Genomic DNA, 20,726 nt, shown 5'->3' with positions numbered 1-20,726 from the left:
ATGCTATGTAGGTACTACTTCTAAATCTCAGCACCTTTGCAAATGCTGTTCCCAGTGCCTGGAACAGTCTTCCCCTGATCTTCCCTTGACTAGCTATAAATTTGAAGGTCGTTCCTCAGGAGAAGGCTTCCATAACATACTAAACCAGGCCCCTTTCCTCCCTGAGCCATTTCTCACCCCCATCACTTTGACATCTATACTTTTTCTGTTCAGCATTTGTATTTGCCATCATTTAATTAAGCACTTAATGTTCATGATTAACTTAAAATCAAACTCTCCCACTAGACTATATGCTCTGTGAGGATAGGGATTATGACTGTTTTGTTCCCTACTAGAGCCTTATCAAAGAGCCTGGCATTGTTTTGATGAATTTTACTTTGTTCTGAGGGCTGAGGGGTGGGGAGGGAGGGAGAAATTAAAGAAAAATAGAGATGTTTTCCTCAGGTTTACAGGTTTCCTTTTTAGACTAAAAGTCTTATTTTTAAGCAGCTAACCATCTGTTATACCTTTAGGGCCGGATCTCTTCAGGTGAAGGTAAAACAGAAAGTTGGGCAATTTCCTAAAAATCTAGGGTTTGTACAAAATGAAATACGAAAGAAAAAAGGGGAGAAAAACACATAGGACCTCAACCTACCATTTTCTCCTCAACAAGGAGTTTGATGAAAAAAAAAAAATAGTAGAGGGAAGAAATCCCAATAGATTAAAGCCTTTTAAGGGACATCATACTGGAGGCAATGCAGGGTGCTAGGTTTGAGTCTGGTTTAGATAAACCACTGTAAAGGACATTTTAGGGACAAACGGGGGAAATTTGAATACAGACTGAGCTTTTGATAAGATGAAAATCCATTGACAAGGGAAGATGGAGATCATTAAAGAAAGCAGGTTACAAACCACACACGCTCTCATTTGGGTAAAAAAATGTATATGTATATTTACATAGGCACAGAAAAAGCTTTCGGGATCTACACCCAGGTGTGTTAACAGTGGTGACCCATGGGTGGTAGGAATGCAGTGCTATCATTTTCTCATTTTTTTAATTTGTATTTATAACTCTCTACAAGGCACAAATGCTGCTTTTGTAGTCATAAAAGTGAAAACATGAATTCATTTTAAAAATGTCTCAAGTAGGCTGAAAAAGACTCAGATTTTCACTGAAAGCTGTCCAGGACATTTTCTTTCTCTGTCCTCCGCCTTAGAAATGAATAGTGTGTCCCAACTTCTGAGTAGGTCTCTGTGTGAAGGATGAAAATTTTCAGCAGTCCTTGAGCTGAGAGTGAATCAATCAGATATTGAGCATGCATACATTTTCTCCTGGCAATGTCAGTAAGCGACCTCCCCCTCAGGAGTGAGAAAGGTTGTAGGAAGGCAACCTCACAACAAGGTGCTCACATAATTACCACGCAAACGTTGAAGCAGCCATTTCCTGCTCTCATGGAAAAATCCACAGTTCCTCAACTCTTAAGGGTAGTAAGTACATAGAAAATTTAGAAAATACTGAGTTCCGATGCTCTCTGACAAGGGGAGGGAAGAGTGTTTTGAAGACAATCCTGAAAGATTGGAAAGGTCACTTATTGCATGCTATTGAACTGATTAAGAGACTTGTACTCAAGCCCCAGCCTTACTCCAAAGGAATCTGGAAATGTTTACAGCCATGGGAATCCTCATATTCCTTATCTGTAAAAGGAAGGCTAGACAAAATCCAAAGTTTTAATTGATTAAAAACCACGGTTCATTGAATGACAAGATATTATGTGAGACACTAAGTCACAACATTAAATATGCCGCAAGAATTTTGCTAACATCCCCTAGGTGAATTCTCACACTGCGGAGCAAGTTACCTGTAGAGGGCAGTAGTCAGTTAATAACATCTTTTTGACTCAAGAAAAAGAAGGGACCTTAGAGATGATATATCCAATCCCTCTTATAGAGAAGAAACGGAGGCCCAAAGAAATCAGTGGACTTGCTTAGAATCACACAGCTGGCACTGGGCAGAGTTAACGTAGAATAAGGAATTCTTTTAAAAAATTTTATTAACTGAGGTATAGTTGATTTGCAGTGTTGTGTTAGAGAATAAAGAATTCTGATCCATGTTAAAGAAAAAACAAAACAAAAAATCCATTGCTATGAAAAAAAGGACACTGTTGCAGCAAAGCTACTCTTTAAGACATTTTTCTTGAAGGCATTTCATTCCGTTGTCACTCCCCTGTCACAGTGTTTTTCAGTGAAATTCCCTTAGCCTGTTACCATTTTGTTGATAAAGTTTGCTGTTGAAATACTTCTTTGCCAAATGTATGTAGTCCTCAAAACTGGGTGGTGTGTAGTGTAGAGTTTTGTTTTGTTTTGTTTTCCTTCCTGATCCCATCAATGGTTGTGGTTCCCTGAGGTTAGTGTTCAGTTTTTTTCAGTCATCCTATGATCAGATTAGATCTATCACTTTGCGAGATAGTCTGTTTCTTGCCAGGATTCCAGAATAGTTCATCTGGTCAAATACTGGACCCAAGTTTTGTAAAACTATGACAAGGAAGTGTTTGCTGTGTTATCCTTTGGTTTTTCTGTTTGTTCTTCTTTTGAGAAGTAGGTATATATTGGCATCATGCTGTAGTAGGGCAGTCATCAACTTTGGATCCTGATAGACAGAGGCTTGAATCCTGCCTCTGCTCGTGTGTCAGCCAGGTCTTTTCAGCAAGTTATTTTGACTCTGTGAGTACCAGATTTCTCCTTATAGCATGTACCTCATAGAGGATTAAGTGCAAAAAATATAGGAAGTGCCTAGGTCAGCATTTGTAGATTATGACCTGTTATTAGAATTAGGAGAGAGCAAAGAACAGAATTCCACAGGGTAATGAATGCAGTCAAAGTCATGGCTATTAAAGCAAGGTATTGTCTTTAAAATATCCCATGGAAAATAGATTAGGTGAACATTCCAGTGGATGAGTTTCAGGACAGTAGCTTTTAACCTACCCCAAGGTAGTGCCCTGGTGCTCTTATTGTTCACCAACTTTCTCAGCAGGGACATTACTAAACTGCAACCTAAATCACCCCACATGTTAGTGATGTTCAAAGAGCATGCTCAATTAAGAACATGGATAGAGGAACTTAGAACCATTGGTCACTCTTACTCCATGATGTTTCTAGGGTGCAGAGAGAGAATTTCGGTCTCTTTTTCAACCCAGGATTTTCTGAGAGCTTAAGGGAAGAAGACTAAAGGAGGTCCTCAAAAGCACGATGGTCCGTGCATACGGACATTGTTGCAATGGCATTTTTCATAGTTCTGCACAGTTAGTTCATACCCATTGAGTACATATTATGTTGAGTGTACCAGACATGTATCATTCAAATTCCATCACAATCTGATGGGGAGATACTATTATTAACTTCAGTTTATTGCTGGAGAAATTGAGGTTTGACAAGAGGGTGTTGCTTGCCCAGATTGCACAGTTAGTAATGTGGTGAAACCAGGACGAAACCAAAGTGACTCCAGAGTCTATACTCTTTACTTCTGTCTCTTTGACGTCATACATATTGGCTTTTTTGAATGTGGTTATAGTGGGCAAAAAAGCAAGTAGCAACCTGAAGGGGTGGGTGGAAACCTCAAGAAGTCTACTGAGAACCAAAAACATTGACATATCCACACAGTCTACATTAACTTGACTTTCCTATTCCAGGGTCTTCACAGCAAAACTTTGCTTTTCCGGAAAGCCCAAGAAGATGACAGTTAGAAAGGACTTTATTTTTCACTCCAAGCACTTCCCCAAACACCCTTCCACTTATCTATAGGAAACTTCAAAGGGTAATTTTATCTCAATTCAAGCATTTTTGAACTCCTCCCCTCAAAATCTTCACCCTGCTATGTCCACTAATCCTAAATTATATTATGGTCCTCAGCCAGCCCTAACCAGACCTCCCCCACCCTCACAATGAGAGAAAAAACCATACTTCAAAAATCTCAAAAATATTCCTGACCTTGCCCTTCCCATTCTGACCCTCTGTTAAGACTGTTGAGGGAGTGTTCTCTGTTACCTATAAAGCATTCGTTTCTTAGCCAGGGCTGATTTTGAATTTCAGGGACATGGAGACATTTTTGATTGTCATAACTGGGGGGTTACTGCCATGTAGGGGGTCACGGTCAAGATTGCTGCATAATATCCTATAATGCCCAGCACATTCCCCCTCTTCCAACAAAGCATGACCCACTATTAAAAGGTAATTTTGATAATATTTTGGGAAGCTAGCATTTGAGCCACTAATTAGCGACATCTAAATTCATTCTATAAAGAAGTTTCTCTGAAGAGACAAGAGGCTTTTTTGGTGTAAAAACTGACTTTTTGCTGATGTTGGTACCTGGCATAGAAATGAAAAACAAAAGACTCCGGGATGTTAAAAAAAAAAAAAAAAAAGTTTCTCAAATTCTGACCCATTCTAGCTATGTTCTTATTCCTGTTGCTATTGATTGCCAGTGTCCTTGCAGGTTAGTGAGCCCCCAATTCATGGTGCCCATCCTTAAGAATTTCATCCGGAGAGTCTATACTGCAGACCTATGTCTGCCTTTTCAATGGTGTTTTCCATCTTCTAAGAAAAGATCACCTGGTAGTTCCCTTCCTAATTTCTACACTTTGTATTCTGGATGAACAGTTTGAAATGATAGACTTGAGACTGCATTTTTTTTCCAGGAAATATCCTTAACTATTTTATAATACAGAGTTCCTGAAGTTGTGAAGATGGCTTTAATTAACAGGAAGCTCGTTTGCAACAAAACATCACCAATTCATAGCACTAATCAAAGTAATAGAGAATGTGGAATACTGCCTTTTGAAATTAGAACTTTGAATTTTACCTTTTTCCTAGATATTTCCACAGATAACAACATTTCCTGGAAAGTCAGTTTTGAGATAAAAGATCAGTTTGTGACCTGGAAGTATAAAGTCTACCTTTCCTGCTTGTGGTGGATAAAAGGCAAAAGCAAATAGATATAGATATAGATATAGATATGTATCTAGGTCTAGATATAGATAAGTATGTATATATGTGTGTGTATATATACATGTATATGTATATGTGTGTGTGTATATATGGTGTATATATGTATATGTGTATATATATACATATGTGTGTATATCTATACCTATGTATGTATATATACTTGTAAAAAGCAAATATATATATATGAATATATATATATATTTCAAAAACAGATATTACTTATGTCTTGAAATATTGTGTAATGATTTTCTGAAGGGAAGTAATGCACTTTGAAGCATTGAATCTTGGGGACTTAATGAAGTTAAATACCAGCCCTTACTGTAGGCACAGAAATCAGGGCTTGTGTTGTTGGAAGGAGGCCCATGGTGATCTCAGCCTGCGCAGAGACATCAATAAACCCACAGTGACTTTGTATTAGGCAGCAGTGTGTCTGTCACCAGGATCTTCACTGGATCTTCCAGAAGCTCTCCAGCCCATCAGAGAGACATTGGCTATCTCAACACTTGCCACAGGAAAGATCCCAGAGGTTTTCCTTCTTTAAAGTTTTTGTGATGATGTGAGTCTCAAGTCTTGTGGGTACCCACTCAGCCCCCCAGAGTTGGTATGAAGATAATTTTAAAGACAAAACATTTTAGCTAAAGCAGAGGCAGAAAGAAATCTTATCTGAATGGCCCTTATCTGACTATGGCAGAGCCTCCAGGAAATACAACTGCAGTTTATCCCCTTCCCAGGGAGTTTCCTGCAAATTCATCTGCAGAATAGGGACAGACTACCCATTCTCTTAGCATCAAAAAGCCCCACAGAACCTTCCCTACCTTCCCCCTGAAGCCCTAAATACCATACCACCACCACCACCACTCCTTAGTTAAATTTGGTACATGAACCTTTCAGTCTCTGGCTATTGAGTGAGTTTCTCATCACAGAGTACTTCCACCAACATGCATCAATAGTCTTTGTCTTCTGTTAACCTGTCTATTATCAGCTAATTTGCAGGACCTCAACCACTACACACAAGTTGAAAGAAGAAAGGTCTTCCTATTCAATAGTTCAGCAGTTTTGGTGAAAAGGATGGAATGGTTGGGGTACCCTGCTCACTCTGGAGACTGTAGCTGAGATCTTGGGACCCCTGCCCAAACTGACAGATAAACTTCCTCACCAGCCATATCCCAGATCTCTGAAGGTCTGGTTGAGCAAAGGCAGGAAGAGCTTCTTTTTCTTTTCTTTTCTTTTCTTTTCTCTTCTCTTCTCTTCTCTTCTCTTCTCTTCTCTTCTCTTCTCTTCTCTCTTCTCTTCCCTTCCCTTCCCTTCCCTTCCCTTCCCTTCCCTTCCCTTCCCTTCCCTTCCCTTCCCTTCTCTTTCCTTTCCTTTCCTTTCCTTTCCTTTCCTTTCCTTTCCTTTCCTTTCCTTTCCTTTCCTTTCCTTTCCTTTCCTTTCCTTTTCCTTTCTTTCCTTTCCTTTTCCTTTCTTTCCTTTTCTTTTCATTTCTTTCCAAGGTGGAGATTAGCAGGAGAACATACTTAAATGAACTAGTACTTTGTATATGGTGACTCTTGGTTTGACCACTCTTGCTATAGATCCTTTCTCTCCCAGGGATAGCCACTGCATCCTGTCTGTTCATCCTGTTTTGTGTCCTGAGAGCCTGGTTTGGGTCTAGAAAGAACATTCACTCTCTGGTTTTCTATATGCCTAAGGGATGCATATTTTTGGATCTGTGCTCAGAAGCCAAACATTAGGCTGAGGGCATGAGAATCTATTATAGACTACAGGACAAAAATGTGAGTAGATTGGATAACCCATTTGTGGCTGGTATCCTGCTAACCACTGCCAGTTCTTAGTGTCTTCATCTTAGTCTAGATAAGGGGTCTCAGCCCTAAGGGCCTTGTCCTCTGTTGCCTCATTGCCTTGTTTAGGCTAGGAATTTCCAACCCAGTGCCGCCTGCCTGGTGTCACATATAGAAAGGTCTATATATGGAGGTGTCTCACTTCTATGGGAAACTAAAGACATAAGCATTCACAAACACCATTCTCATCACCCATGGCAAATGAGCTTCTTGGCTTTCTTTCTCTTTGGCTGTCCTTGGGGGTGACTTTAAATTATGGAGCTTCATCTTCTGCACAATCTTGGGGTGGGTGGGCTGCCTCTTATGTCCATGGCTAAGTCATCAAAAGGCTAATTGGTTTTGAGTCACACTTTGGAATAGCTATACATTTAGAAATCCTGATTTATCAATGGCCAGACTTCAGATCCTTTGATTTGGAAAAGATTTTATATTTTATATTTGAAAGAATTTTTAAAGAACTCTCATGCTGAACAAGTATCCTGATACCAATATGGAAAGATCAAATTGAAAGAAGAACAAAAAGAGACAACAGCTAGCTTAAAAGGCTCCTTTAACAAAATTAAAGAACAGAAATTCGATTTAGAACGACAACAAAAGAATCTACATCCTCCATACACCCCTCCCCCACCCCCCCAGTACCAATGGCTGACTTGCAAGCTGATATTCAGGGCCTGATAGGAGCTATTATAGAAGCCTTTCCCCTGAAGGGTAACTGGGCTAAAGTGGAATGATGTACTCAAAGGGAAGGAATACATCCTAAACCCTTTGTTGAACAATTTATAAAGACTTTCCCAAGACACAGAGCTCTAAATCCAGAAGCCCTAGAACGTAGGTATCTTGATTTCTGCCTTGAACGGACCTCTCTCTGATATAAGAAATTCAAAATAGTACTATTGGATGGGTAGGCCTGCCCCTTTAATATTACAGAGGCTGCCATTCACTTCCTTGAGGAATGAACATATCTACCCTCATCTTACTAATCGAGTCTTTACAAAATCAGAAATATGGCTGTAGAAGTAGCTGAAAGTCCACTCATCTTTCTCATGAATTCCAAAGCTCCCCCTATTCACCTCAAGATACTTGTAGATTCTTTAAAATGTCAGGACATTGGAAAAGGGACTGTCTTGAGCTCAAGAAAAAGAAACACAAATAGGAATTGTCCTGGGCCTTAGCCTCCTCAATCAGGCTGCTCTGAACCCTCTTCTCAACCTCAACTCGGGTCAACTAAAAACTACAGCCTCTCAACACACATAATTCTGTCCACTCACCACATCCCTGCTCCCCACCCCTTTACAATGCCTGCTTGCAAAACCTCCATGCTACCGGGTGAATTGACTGTTTGTCCCCGCCAAAATCTGGTAATAGGCAAATATGCCCCTGAAAATCCTCTTAGAGCAGTTACTTTCAAAGGTTGCATTCTTCCTCTCCCTCTTTGAGATGTAAATCTTCTACCACCCAGAATTGTCTTCTGCAGGACCTGAGAACCATCTCTTTAAAATATAAAACATCCAGGGAAATAACCAGTTCTCAGCCTGAAGGTTACCTTACTTTTACTGTACTACTGCTTCCCCTCATAAAATATGAGAAATATATTTCTCCTCCTGTTGAGAACTCCTTAATAAATCCCCAATGCTCTTTTCCTTAGTACACCCCAGGCTTTCTTTTCTTTTTTCTTTTTTTCCTGTCTTTTTGTCTTTTAGGGCCGCACCTGCAGCACATGGAGGCTCCTAGGCTAGGGGTTGAATGGGAGCTGTAGCCGCAGGCCTCTGCTAGAGCCACAGCAATGCTGATCTGAGCCACATCTGCAACCGGACCTACACCTCAGCTCAGGATCCTTAACCCACTGAGCAAGGCCAGGGATCTAACCTGTGTCCTCATGGATGCTGGTCAGTTCATTAACCACTGAGCCACGACGGGAACTCCTATTTTTTAAAATTTATTTCTTTTTATAAAAAAATTATAGTTGATTTACAATGTTGTATTAGTTTCAGGTGCACAAGAAATGATTCAGTTACATGTATTATTTTTCAGCTCCTTTCCCCTTATAAGTTATTAAGTATATTGAGTACAGTTCCCTGTGCTATAGAGTAGGTCCTTGTTGGTTGTCTATTTTATATGTATAGTAGGGTATATGTTAATCCCAAACTCCTAATTTGTTTTTCCCTCAGCCTCTTTCCCATTTGGTAACCGCAAAGTCTCTTCTCTATGTCTGTGAGTCTGTTATGTAGATAAATTCATTAGTGTCTTTTTTTTTTTTTTTTTTTTTTTTTGTCTTTTTGCCTTTTCTAGGGCCACTCCCGTGGCATATGGAAGTTCCCATGTTAGGGGTCTAATCGGAGCTGTAGCCACCAGCCTACACCAGAGCCACAGCCATGTGGGATCCAAGCTGTGTCTGCCACCTATACCACAGCTCACAGCAATGCCGGATCCTTAACCCACTGAGCAAGGCCAGGGATCGAACCTGCAACCTCATGGTTCCTAGTCAGATTCGTTAACCACTGAGCCAGGACGGGAACTCCCTGAGTCATATTTTAGATTCCACTTATAAATGATATCATATGGTATTTATCTTTCTCTTTCTGACTTGCTTTACTTAGTATGATAATCTCTAGGTCCATCCATGTTGCTGTAAATGGAATTATTTCATTCTTTTTTATGAATGAATAATATTCCATTGTGTGCGTGTATAAGTACATTGTATAAATAAATAGACATATATGTGTATGTGTATATATGTGTGTGTATACATTTATAAATATATCATATAATAAATATGTAAATGTATACGCACACATATATATGTATACGCCATATTGTCTTTATCTATTCATCTGTTGCAGAAATTGAGGTTGTTTCCATTTCTTGGCTATTGTGCATAGTGCTGCAGTAAAAGAAACTTCTCAGTTCACTAAAACAACCACCAGAGACTGAATTACAGTCTCCATTGATTACATATTAGGGCAAAAAAAAGATCTCAACAGTCTCCCCCAAAATAGTGATAAAAAGCCCCAGCCTTTATGTTGAACAAATAACAACTCATTACATCTGTAATGAGTTTAATTTGAATAAAAAGTGGGGCAAAGGCAAATACGAACTCTTACATGAACTAATAAATTTTGAATTATTTTGAAAGCTATAATGTGTGTCTATGTGTGCGTGTTTTATATATATATGCAGTGTTTTCTTACCTCTAGATGGTATTGCCAAATTATCAAGTACCTTAAAAGATCTACTTTAATTGACTTAGAGAAAAATCAAAATTTATAAAAATAAAATACTCCTAAAACTCAAAATAAAAATATTTTTTCAAATTCATATGATTTAGGTAAATCTTTAGTAAATAAGACTAGTGTAGTATTGTTGGTTTAATAAAAACAACTGTGTCTTCTGAATTATCAGCATTGTGATACAGGTATATATTTTCAGACTACTTGAGCCTCTTAATCAAATAAACTATTATTTTCTATATGCTTAATGTTATAAAACTTATAGATGATATTTTAATCAAGTTGAATCATTACTCTTACAAATCTTATTCCAACAATAATTGTGTTTTATTATGTCTGCTTAGAAGTAGTTTCCAAAATCTATTTGGCATTGAAACCCTAAAGTTATTCTAAGTTGAATGATAGATATCCATTGACTATATAGATCATTGCTAAATAGTATAAAATACTGAAACATTAATTATTGAACATAGCCTTAAGTTTATTTACATTTAGATGCGTATTTATACAGGGAGGCTAAAGATATTTGGTTCTGTTTCTAAAGATGATCTTTTTGTCACACTGAGAAATTGCACTGTGAGGAAGCATATGTCTCTAGAAACTGTGAGATGATGTATTGATAAGCCTGCTACTACACAATGCTGGCATATGACAGTCCACAATTGTCTACTTCCTAGTTTTCTCCAGAAAATAAAGGTTACTAAGGGTAACTGATAATCAACATGTGTAAATAAAACTATTAGAAATAATGAAGGTGAAGAAGAAAACTAAATGCAAGTGTTCAAGGGATGTAGGGTTGTTTTTGTTAAGGGAAAAAAAAAGAGTAATTTTGTCCTAAAGTAGTTGTTTAAAGATTGTTCCAGAAGGAAAAGGAAAAAAGTGAGAGACAAAAACATGAATAAATACAGAAAGTTTTAAAGATGGGGGGGCGGCGATGTGTTGGGGCACATAGAGAATCTTATCTCACTGGTCAGGCTGGCTAAGATTGAATACATTTACTGCAAGTTTTTTAAATGAGTTTTCATATCATTAGTTTACTGATGCAACACTAGAGTTTGGTTTTCTCTCTCTTAAAAAGACAAAGTTTCTAGGACTATTGGTCTGTTCATAATAAGAGACTATAAAAGGTTTTCTTTCCCTTTTGGGTCATTTATCTAGGAAACAAAGATTCTGTGTCTTATTGGAATAATTTCCAGTGTTTCACCATGTCTTTGATTATTTAAGAACAAGTATTTTTTCTTAAAAAAATACAACTGACCTATGATTCTATTTAATCACACGTATAAACCTTTTGACATTTTGAACAACTTCTCAAAATCTAATTCTAAATGAAGTCTTTTTGACCTGGAATTGACTTTGAGATTTTTCCAGATGATCCCTGGAAAAATCTCAAAGGATTTGCCTTCTCACCTTGTAAAAGGGGAGGTCTTTAATTAATTGAGATTATTTTATAAGGTAAATTGCTTTGGAAGCCTTGTCAAATGGGAATGGGGAAGAGGAGCTTGATATTTCCTAGGTATTTGTATGCCTAAATATTATTGATATAATTACTTCATAAATTCTATGAAGTTCCTAGAACTTTGTCAATGTCCTCATTGTCTATAATATATCCTGATAGAATTTTATCAGTCATAATTCCAGTTATTATCTAAAACAGTATGTCACAGACATAAAGAAATTTGTCAATTGCAGCATTTTTTTGTAATGAACTTTCATCAGACTTTAACAGTGGCCATTTTATATTTTTTGTCATTCACAGATAGTTATTGTTTTATTCTGATGTTTTGCTAAAAGCTCTTGCAATCAGCTACAAGCTGGATACTTCATCTTCAATGAAAGGGATGTCTCACAGGACCACGGGAAAAATCTATGACAGGTGTTTTGTTATAGTATTCTGATGGTGTTGCTTAAATAAACTTGAGATTGTACCACTGGACTGAGTAAGGATTTCCAGACCTCTAACAGAAAAGCTGATGAGTTCACAAAACTGCTAAGCCAGGATCAAATGGAACAAGAATTGCCATATGAAACAATGAAAAATGAAAACAGATGAAAAATGATAGTAATTTTTATGGATTTTTTGTTTGGAATATTGCTTGTTCTTAAATATTTTGTTTTTCTGGAGATAAGAAACCTCTTTCTATTTTCTTCTTAGGTATCTGTAACTCACAACAATTTCAAAGATTGTAACTTTGCAAACAAAAAAGAAACATTTATCCTTTTCTCCCTACCTGATCCTTCCAGACCTCAGAAACTCATCTTGAATATTCTTGTTCTCATTGCAATATAGTTGCTTGCATAAGATCGGTAAGAATCTGTTTTCTTTATAACAGGACACAATTGAGCAAAGTAGTTATACCACTGGCTTTAATTGGAATGTCATATTTGAGATACATGTGGACTGAATCATATATGACCAGTTTTCAGGAATTAAATTGCTTTTTGAAGCCACTGTTTATAAAACTTTGGGAACAACTGGCCTGGTACCTGGCTCATAGATTTCCTAGACTTTATAGGTGAGTAAGGAAAGTCAATTTCTGGCAGGTCCAGGAAATTTAGAATATCTGGGGGAACCTTAAGAAGAGAGGAATTACCAAAATATAGATACTGAAAATGAAGTCTGCTAACTCCATGGCTTGGCTTACAAGCCTCAAGAGGCATTGAAAAGCCAACCTGAGATTCTTTATAAAAGTTTCAGTAAAGCAAACTTTAAAAGGCCTATATCGTCCAATTATCAATTTTGCTGCACTCATGTAAATGATCATGCCAAATTTAATGAGACTAGACTTAGTTTGTAAACAAGAGAAATCTTACTTTGATAATCTTTGATCAAAATTGGGCTAATTGTAGAAAGGAATTTTATATTTCAGTGGAAAATAATAACCTCCCTTGTCTGTTACCAGATTTGAGACCCATTCATTATCTTTGAGCTATTTTTCATCTCTTTGTGAATTCTACCTGCTGTCTTACACATTTTGTTGGTAATTAAATTTTTCTCCCACTCGCTTGACTTGGTATCACAGAGAACTAAAACTGCCTTTTTTCCTGAAGCCCTGCAGGCTGAAGCTGGACAACATATTGTAACTTCAAAGGATTTATCACCACAACAATGTGGACCACTCAGAAAATTCACTGGAACACCTGCATCTTCCATGCTCCATTCCAAGAAATAGCCATGGCTGTGACATGGCCACTACCACCCTCCCTGAAGATGCTTCAAAACTGAACATCTGGAAATCTTCCTGACTGGCTGCCCTCTGGATTCAGAAACTGCTCCAACCATTAATCTTTGTTTTTCTCTCCCTTTGCATATCTCTTTCCTTGCAACTTCTAATCTGAATTTCTCTCCAGAGCAATCAACCTAGTCTCCTTTTTTTCTTTTTTCTTTTTTTTAAAAATATGTGCGGAAGTTTCAAGTGGGGGAAATCTGGAGAGACCCCCAGAGTTGATTTTAAAGTGAAAACATTTGAGCTAAAGAAGATAGAGAAAGAAATCTTATCTCAACTCCCCTTATCTGGCTCAAGCATAACTTTCAAGCTCTACAGCTGCTATTAACCTCCTCCCCACCTCCACCCGACTTTAGGCTTCTCCTATGAATTCTACTGCCTTGGAGGCAGACTGTCCATTGCCATTAGCATCAAAAAGTCCCACAGAAACTTCCTTGCCTTCCCAGTGAAGTCCTAACTACCACCTCCATCCCTTTGTTTAGTTTGGTATATAAAACTTTTTTATCCTGTCTATTGAGTGAGTTATCTATCACTGAGTAATTCTGTGTGAGGGCATAAGTAAACCTCTTCTCTTCTTTTGTTAACCTATCTATTGTCAGTTAATTTGCAAGTCACCAGCCACTGGACTCAAGTTAGAAGAGGAAGAGGTTGCCTGCCTATGCAATAATTTCCCCCCTGCTGACTGCAATGCATTGCTCCCTGATGAAAGCAGCATTCACTGCCATGACTACAGGATTATTTACTCCTGTACATATGTGTGCATATAGGCATGTGTGTATTTACAGAGTTAGCAGCTCAGCAGGTTGTGACTAAACATCCTTAGGAATTTCCTTGGTGAGTCAAAGCTTATTAAAGTAGAAACACTTCCCAGAAGATCAGAAATCTATCTTCAAACCAAGCTCATTCCCCTGCTTGTTGCATCATCAAGCCAGGCAGCTTAAAATAAATCATCTATTAAAAGTGAACCAATTACCAAACTCACCTTCCAACACTTCCAACACCAGTTTTGGGAAATGGACTGGAAGGACTCCTTCGATGGTAACTTGACCTTGCTTTCGCTGATGACATCGTCTTGGAATGTTGGTAAACTTCCTTTGGCATATGCTTCAGTGAGGAGATAGTTGTCTAAATTAATGACATGCCTTAATGAGAGACAGTTGGGAGCTTTGGTATCTGGTGAACGGTGTTCAATTCCCAACTCAACCATTTTGTAGCTTTGTAAACTTGAACAACCTTTTACATGCTTGAGACTGCCTCAGTTTGCTTATTTGTAAGGTGTAGGGAAGAACTCTTAACCTGAAAGATTTGGGGAAAAGATAAAATGAGATAGTTGTATATACAAGTGCTTAATTTTCTTCCTAGCTTCTTTAAAGTGCTCTCAAGATCACTTGGAACAGGATTAGCACTCTGCAGCAACAATGACCTAGCTCTTTCCTACATTACAGCTTATGCCCTAATCCATGTACTTAACTTTCTTCACTTATTGTCCTGCTTCTTTTATTGCTGGAAAAACACCATATATGCTTTCTGTGGACAGAAAACTATTCAGTTTGTCCTATGAATATCAAGTCAAAAATTATAAAAAGCAGAATAGTTTCTTTTTGGTTATTTTCTAAATGATAATAATAATAACAGCAACAGCAATAGTAAAGCTTTCTGTTTAATTTTGTGAAGATTTTCTATATTTCCTTTCAGTTTAAATCTGGTAGACATAAGATGATATGGAGTCTGGGAACCCTTCTTTGTCCTTTTCTTGTGTGTGTAAATCTCATCATAGCTGGCTCTACGCGCCATGACCTGAGCCACCCTCAGTCTGGACTGACCGCATTGGGCAATAAGCCGTCCAAGATCTTTCTGGTCAGGGCTTGGCAGCAGGCATGAAGGAAGATGCCAACATTGTTGCCAAGTGGATGGCTCATATTTTCCATCTTTGTCTTTGTGGATGGCAGTCATGTGCTCCTCGTGGTGCCCAATTGTGCAACAGACGTCGAGGCGCTGAGCCAGAACAAGGGCCTAGGATGAGGTTAGGCCCTCCTGATGGGCATGGGCCTGGGGTGGGCTCACAGCCGTGTGTTCAGCTTGGATAATCAGCTATGGCAGATTAGATAAAATCAGAAACGGAGGCTGAGAGTGTCCCTAGAAATGGCAAGAATGGGGGTTAGAGTGAGGAACTTGGGCTGGTCAGCAAGTTGATCGTACAGGTGTGACATGGTCCTTAGATCAGGCTCAAATAAGGAAATTTCAGGAGTTGGATAAGGCCAAGACTCAGATTGAAGGCAATAACCAAGATCATTCCAGATACTTCCTCAGGGGTGTGTGGTGCTGATGAGAGCTTCCATTTACCTAAGTGTGGCTTAGAATTTCTCTTGGCAGCTCCACTATGGAGTAATCTACCTATTTTGTCAGAGACCCAGGTCATGGTGGACACTGAAAAGAGGATTCTGATTCCATTAGAACAAAAGTTGAATATTCTTTGGGCTAGGACCACTGAATCTTTCTAGGTCAGTAGTCCTGTCTTCTGAGCCGAAATCTGAGGCAAAGTCTAGGATTTTCTCTGCCCACTCACAAGGCAGGGAGAAAGGTCCCAACCCTGGGAAATCTAACCAGACTCTTGATGAGAAAAATCAGCGCTTTAGGAAAAGTGTTTTTCAGTTTTCTTCCTGTATCCATGTGAGGGTGGTATCTATGGTGATTTTATAGAATAATCCCTGGGCTAGATCAACTGTCAAGGAAATACATCTACTGCACTGAACACTTACCCTGTCTATAAGCCTTTCTATCTACAACATCCCATAGAGGATAAAAATTTTTGTTACCGATAAGTAGATATCACCATCACAGGTTGTCAACAGTAGTACAAATCCTTTAAGGTCCCTTCATTAACTTTCAGTCCCAGACCTGTGCTTTTTTCTTCACCTTTGGTTGGTCTCTTAACCTGGCTAAGAAAAGCCCTAGGGATCTGAGAGAACATGAATGATGAGGAGTCATCCCATGAGATCTTCAGCCCTCTGTTGACATGGTCCATATCTCTAAGGGCTTCCTACACCTTCCACAACTCCCACAACTCTCCTTCTAAGAATCCTGTAAGGAAAAGATCCCTGGTCTAGGCAGCAGATGAGATTCTTCCTGGCTGTAGAGATGTGGGGTCAGGAAACTTCGAAGTCCTCTTTGTAGCGATGTTCACACACTGAGTCAAAATGAGGATCATCCGAGTGCAGGAATCAGGGCGCAGATGTCCTGGAGGAATGCCATATCTGGTCAGGAGTCCCATCAGTGACCTGACGCTCTTTGGCCCAGCCTCATCCGTCCAGGAGGAGTGGCAGCCTTCCCGAATGACCACACCCTAGTTCCCTAAGGCTGCCAGGCCACCTGGGTTTTCATGAGAAAACATATAGAACACACTGTATGTGCTAAGTACATAAATTAAAAGTCTACATGTGGTATTTTCTTTACTGGCAGATGAAGTCCTGGTCCTAGTTCTGGGGGGCTGGGGGAGGGGTGCGAATTGGCTTTATAGTACATTTCAAAACAGAACAAAAATAACTAAGACTAAACTAAATAAACAAAAACCTTGGCTCCTTCAAGTTTTGCATATAAATAAGAGACCTTGAAATTTTCAGCAGAAATGTCTTTGTACACATCAAAGCAACATAAGCGCTTGAAGCTTGTAATGAATACTGGAACACCGTCAGAATCCAAGGCAACATGCAATGTAGGTTGAAGGGGAAGATTCACATACCTCTGGCCCCTGTGGAAATGATCTCATCGATCTGGATCATGTCCCACCTACAAAGCACTTCTTAGATTGGATTAACCAGGTGATTGCTTCATCCCTTCAACCTGCTTTCCATGTACAAAAATATCTTAACACTAAGCATGTTACCCTTCTGTAGAACCGAACTTGAGTTCTTAGCAGCATTTTGCAAATTTATAGTTTGACTTGTATTTCCCAGAATCTTTTCTTTGTAACAGTGCTTTTAGAAAGATTCTTTCAGTGTTGATTTGTGTGGCTGAGCCTCCCTGGAATAATCTGGCCTCCAGCAACTCCTCACTCCACCCCCAGTAGGAGCTTGAATAATGACTGAGTGACCAAGTGTCCCATTCAGTTATTATTCAACTATATTAAATTGCTAAAGTTGGTAATTGGAGCATATCTTATTACAAAGGCAAAAGTTCAACATTTTTCCCCAGGCACAATAGGCTTGCACATTTAAAAACTTCTGGTCTGGTAAGGAATAAGATGTCAGGGCATGGAGCATGCAACAAATTAAACAGGGAAAGATATATTAACCAAACTTGAGCAAAATTCTAGGCATTACCTTGAAGGTACTTACCAATCCCAAACCTTCTATAAAGGGGTGCAAAGATAAAGTAGGTAAGGATCTTAAAAATACATCAGCATTCCCAAGCTCTATTAGGCTTACACAGTTTAAAAACTACCATTTAAAATACTATACTAGGGACTGATATCTAGATGGTAAAAACTTATTGTTTATATTATATACACTCTTTGTCTACTTGGATGAGTTGGTGCCCAGAGAGTTCTGATGACTAAATATTTTGAAATCTTGCCAGATTATGTGAAATCCTGTTTGCATCCATAGCTATAGACTGTTTACTGGAAGTATTATGTGGAGTATGGCTGAAGGGCCTGGTTTTCTCTAACACAGCAAGAGAAGGAGCAATTTTAGCAAAAAAATAAGAAATTCAGGTACCTGCTTGGATGTGGTCACCCCAAGTTACTGCCTCAAAGAACAGGAAATGAGTGTTGAGGGAGCTACAGAGACAGCCTATAGGGCAGGACTCTCCAAGGCTGCCTCATCGGAAGACTCATTTGGGGCACTTATTTGAGAATCTAGATTCTTAAATGCTTTCCCTGGAGGAGGTGATTACTATGTTTTGGGGTGGGCTTAGGGATCAATATTTTTGAGAAGTGTAGCAACGATCCTTACAGTAAAGCAAATGAGAGAAACACCCTTCCATCTTTGATTGTCATTCATGATACTATCATTTATTCATTTATTCAGTTCTTTAACACTCGCTCTAGTATTTCTCAAAGTGATCCTAAATCCTCTACATCAAGATAAGCTGGAGTGTTTGACTAAAATACAGATCTTGGGGTGCATCCCAGACTTCTCCTATAAGAATCTCCAGAGGTAGGACCTGGAAATCTGTATCTTAAATGGGCATTCTAAGTGATTCTTACGTAGTATTAAGTTTGAGAATATTGCTGTGTGCCCGGCACATAGCATGTCTCTTCTCCTTGCCTGTTCCCAGTCCATAGCTAATGAGCACTTATTTACAAACTTACTCAGACAGGGGTCAGTGAATGCTGTATGTGGGCATGATGTGAAGGGGGAGGGGAGAGACGCAGTTCTTCCTGCTTTAAACCGGAAGATTATAAGGCTTGTAGGAGCAAGAAGAGAAGCTACCCTACAGGTGCAGTGGCCAAGTTTTGGTGAGATGCAGGAAAGCTGGATAGGGCTCAGGCCCCTTGGGCCTCTGGAGCCTGTGGAAGGAGCCCACCCCATGCCTGGTTGGAGATGGCCATGCAAAGGCTCCACAATCCCAGGGTCAAGTGTTGGGGCACCGGCCAGACCTCTCACTCAGAATTTCCTGCCAGAGCTCCAGCCCTGCGGGACATAAATATACTTTACTTTTCTCCTTTCTTCTCCCATTTCCTTCGTTTTGTTTGTGGAATGGTAATAGAACTTGCCCAGGCATTGTTTCATTTTGACATTATAACAAGGTCTGTTCTGAATTCACTTTCTCCATTAGAAGCCTATGGAGTGTCCATTGTTCCTATGGACTTTTACTGATGTATAATTGTGCTTAAAATAACTCATCCAAAGTCTGTCTGGAAAAATAATAAGTAAATTGTTTTAAGTAAAATTTGGCTGATGATTCCCATTCTGATTTCTCTGATGGTTTATGTGGATGGAAGTTCAGGCAAAAGCCCTTCTGGTTTTGAGCTGTAAGAGCAATAATAACAATAATAGTCAAACACCCAAGCATCTTGTGGTATTGTTGCTCTAGGATGAAATTTGAAATAAGAAGATCTGAATGAACCTCATTTTCCTCACCTCTAAAATGGGAATAATGAGACCTGCTCTACTTAGCTCCCTGGGTTGAAACTTGATAAAGTATAAAGCTTTATACAAACATTGGATTTTTGTTCTAATAATGTTTTTTCTTAACATCTTGTCCCTCTCTAATTCAGCTCTTGCTAGAATATTTTTCGATGGTATGGGTCAGCCTAAAATAAAGCACTGAAACATATGGGAATTTGGGTAAAACCTTCATGCCCTTGCAATTACCTCCATTACAGAGATAATTACTTGGACCAAGATATTATATTTGCTAAGGTTTGGGAAGGAGGAAGTATGATCCAATAGCAAAGGTCCCAGCAACAAGTGAGAGGCACTTGGAAACTGTGGTGCATTGTTCTGCTCTTCTGGAAGGCTAAATGCTGCTGGGATGAAGTCGGAGCCATTCCAAGTGGGTGATGAAATTTACTTTATTGACATTATCAATAAGGATGTATTTATGAGAAACAAACATGAAGTATAGCTCACACTTACGGGACTTGGCAGGCAAGCAAAGGGAAGTGGGGCATTGGATCATGAGGCCTAAACCTTTGGGTTTATTTGGCATTGGTTTTGTGCTTGGTGAGCTATGTGATTCTTATGTAGATTATCTTCCTTCATGGATCCTCTACTTTCTTATGCATAAAATGGGCGTAAAACTCTCCATCACATATTATAAGAGCAAAGAAGATTTGTGTTTTTCACTGGAGGTAAAAGTGCCATGCATAATTTATCATTATGAGGTAATGAGTATCACTTCTTTCATGGGGGTTGAACTCCAGAAAGATAATTCAACAGAGTTATAAAATCACAGCGTGGCACACAGACTTCTGTTTAATAGTTTGGCTTGTGTGATATGAATGTCTTAACTTTGGGGTTTCTGGATTTTTTTTTTCCTCTTTCAAGTAAGGGCATATATAATCTACCACCCTGTTGTTAGACCAGCAAAAGAACATGCCCCTCTTCAGGACTGCACATGAAAAGGGAGCTTGATCACTCCACAGCACTCCCTCTTTGTGCTTCCTGGAATCTTGTGAGAAGAATGAAGTCTTTTGGTACATTAAATGTGAGTTCATAAAATAATTATGGCCATGCCCTAAATTCATGTATATCATTACAGGTTGATGAATCATTGTTGGTTCCTGTAGAATTTTTTTTTTTAACTGGGGGAAAAAAAGCTAATATATTGATTGTTAAAGCTGTCAGGTTGACAAATCCAGAAAACAAAGAACTTTGCTTTTGGGATTAGATAGGATTCAAAGCATGTTTAAAGCAGAAGAAAGCTTTAAAATCATCAGTTTATAGAAGAGAAAGAGAAAGCTGATACAAAGAGGTAAGTTGTAACTGTAATAAGAAGAAGCCTTT

At 38.9% G+C, this 20,726-nt stretch overlaps 1 long non-coding RNA gene across 5 annotated transcripts in view; it reads left to right on the top strand.

The window, feature by feature from the left end:
* Positions 1-20,726, top strand: part of LOC102159645 (uncharacterized) — a 594,616-nt gene that overhangs the window by 559,996 nt on the left and 13,894 nt on the right. For 4 of the 5 annotated variants that reach the window (XR_014831496.1, XR_014831495.1, XR_014831494.1 and 1 more), the window contains 2 exons: positions 12,204-12,355; positions 13,100-19,185. This is a non-coding gene — a long non-coding RNA (uncharacterized LOC102159645). Of the gene's footprint in view, positions 1-12,203; positions 12,356-13,099; positions 20,695-20,726 lie in introns of those variants that run through there. The other variant, XR_014831492.1, reaches the window with a different exon arrangement.

Source organism: Sus scrofa, chromosome 16 (assembly GCF_054392235.1).
Source record: "Sus scrofa isolate SSC_HxYL_T2T_F1_AM1 chromosome 16, Sscrofa_HxYL_maternal_Yorkshire_Landrace_v2.0, whole genome shotgun sequence".
Taxonomy (NCBI): Eukaryota; Metazoa; Chordata; class Mammalia; order Artiodactyla; family Suidae; genus Sus; species Sus scrofa.
Note: the sequence above shows the minus strand (reverse complement) of the source record. Positions and strands in the feature narration are given on the sequence as shown.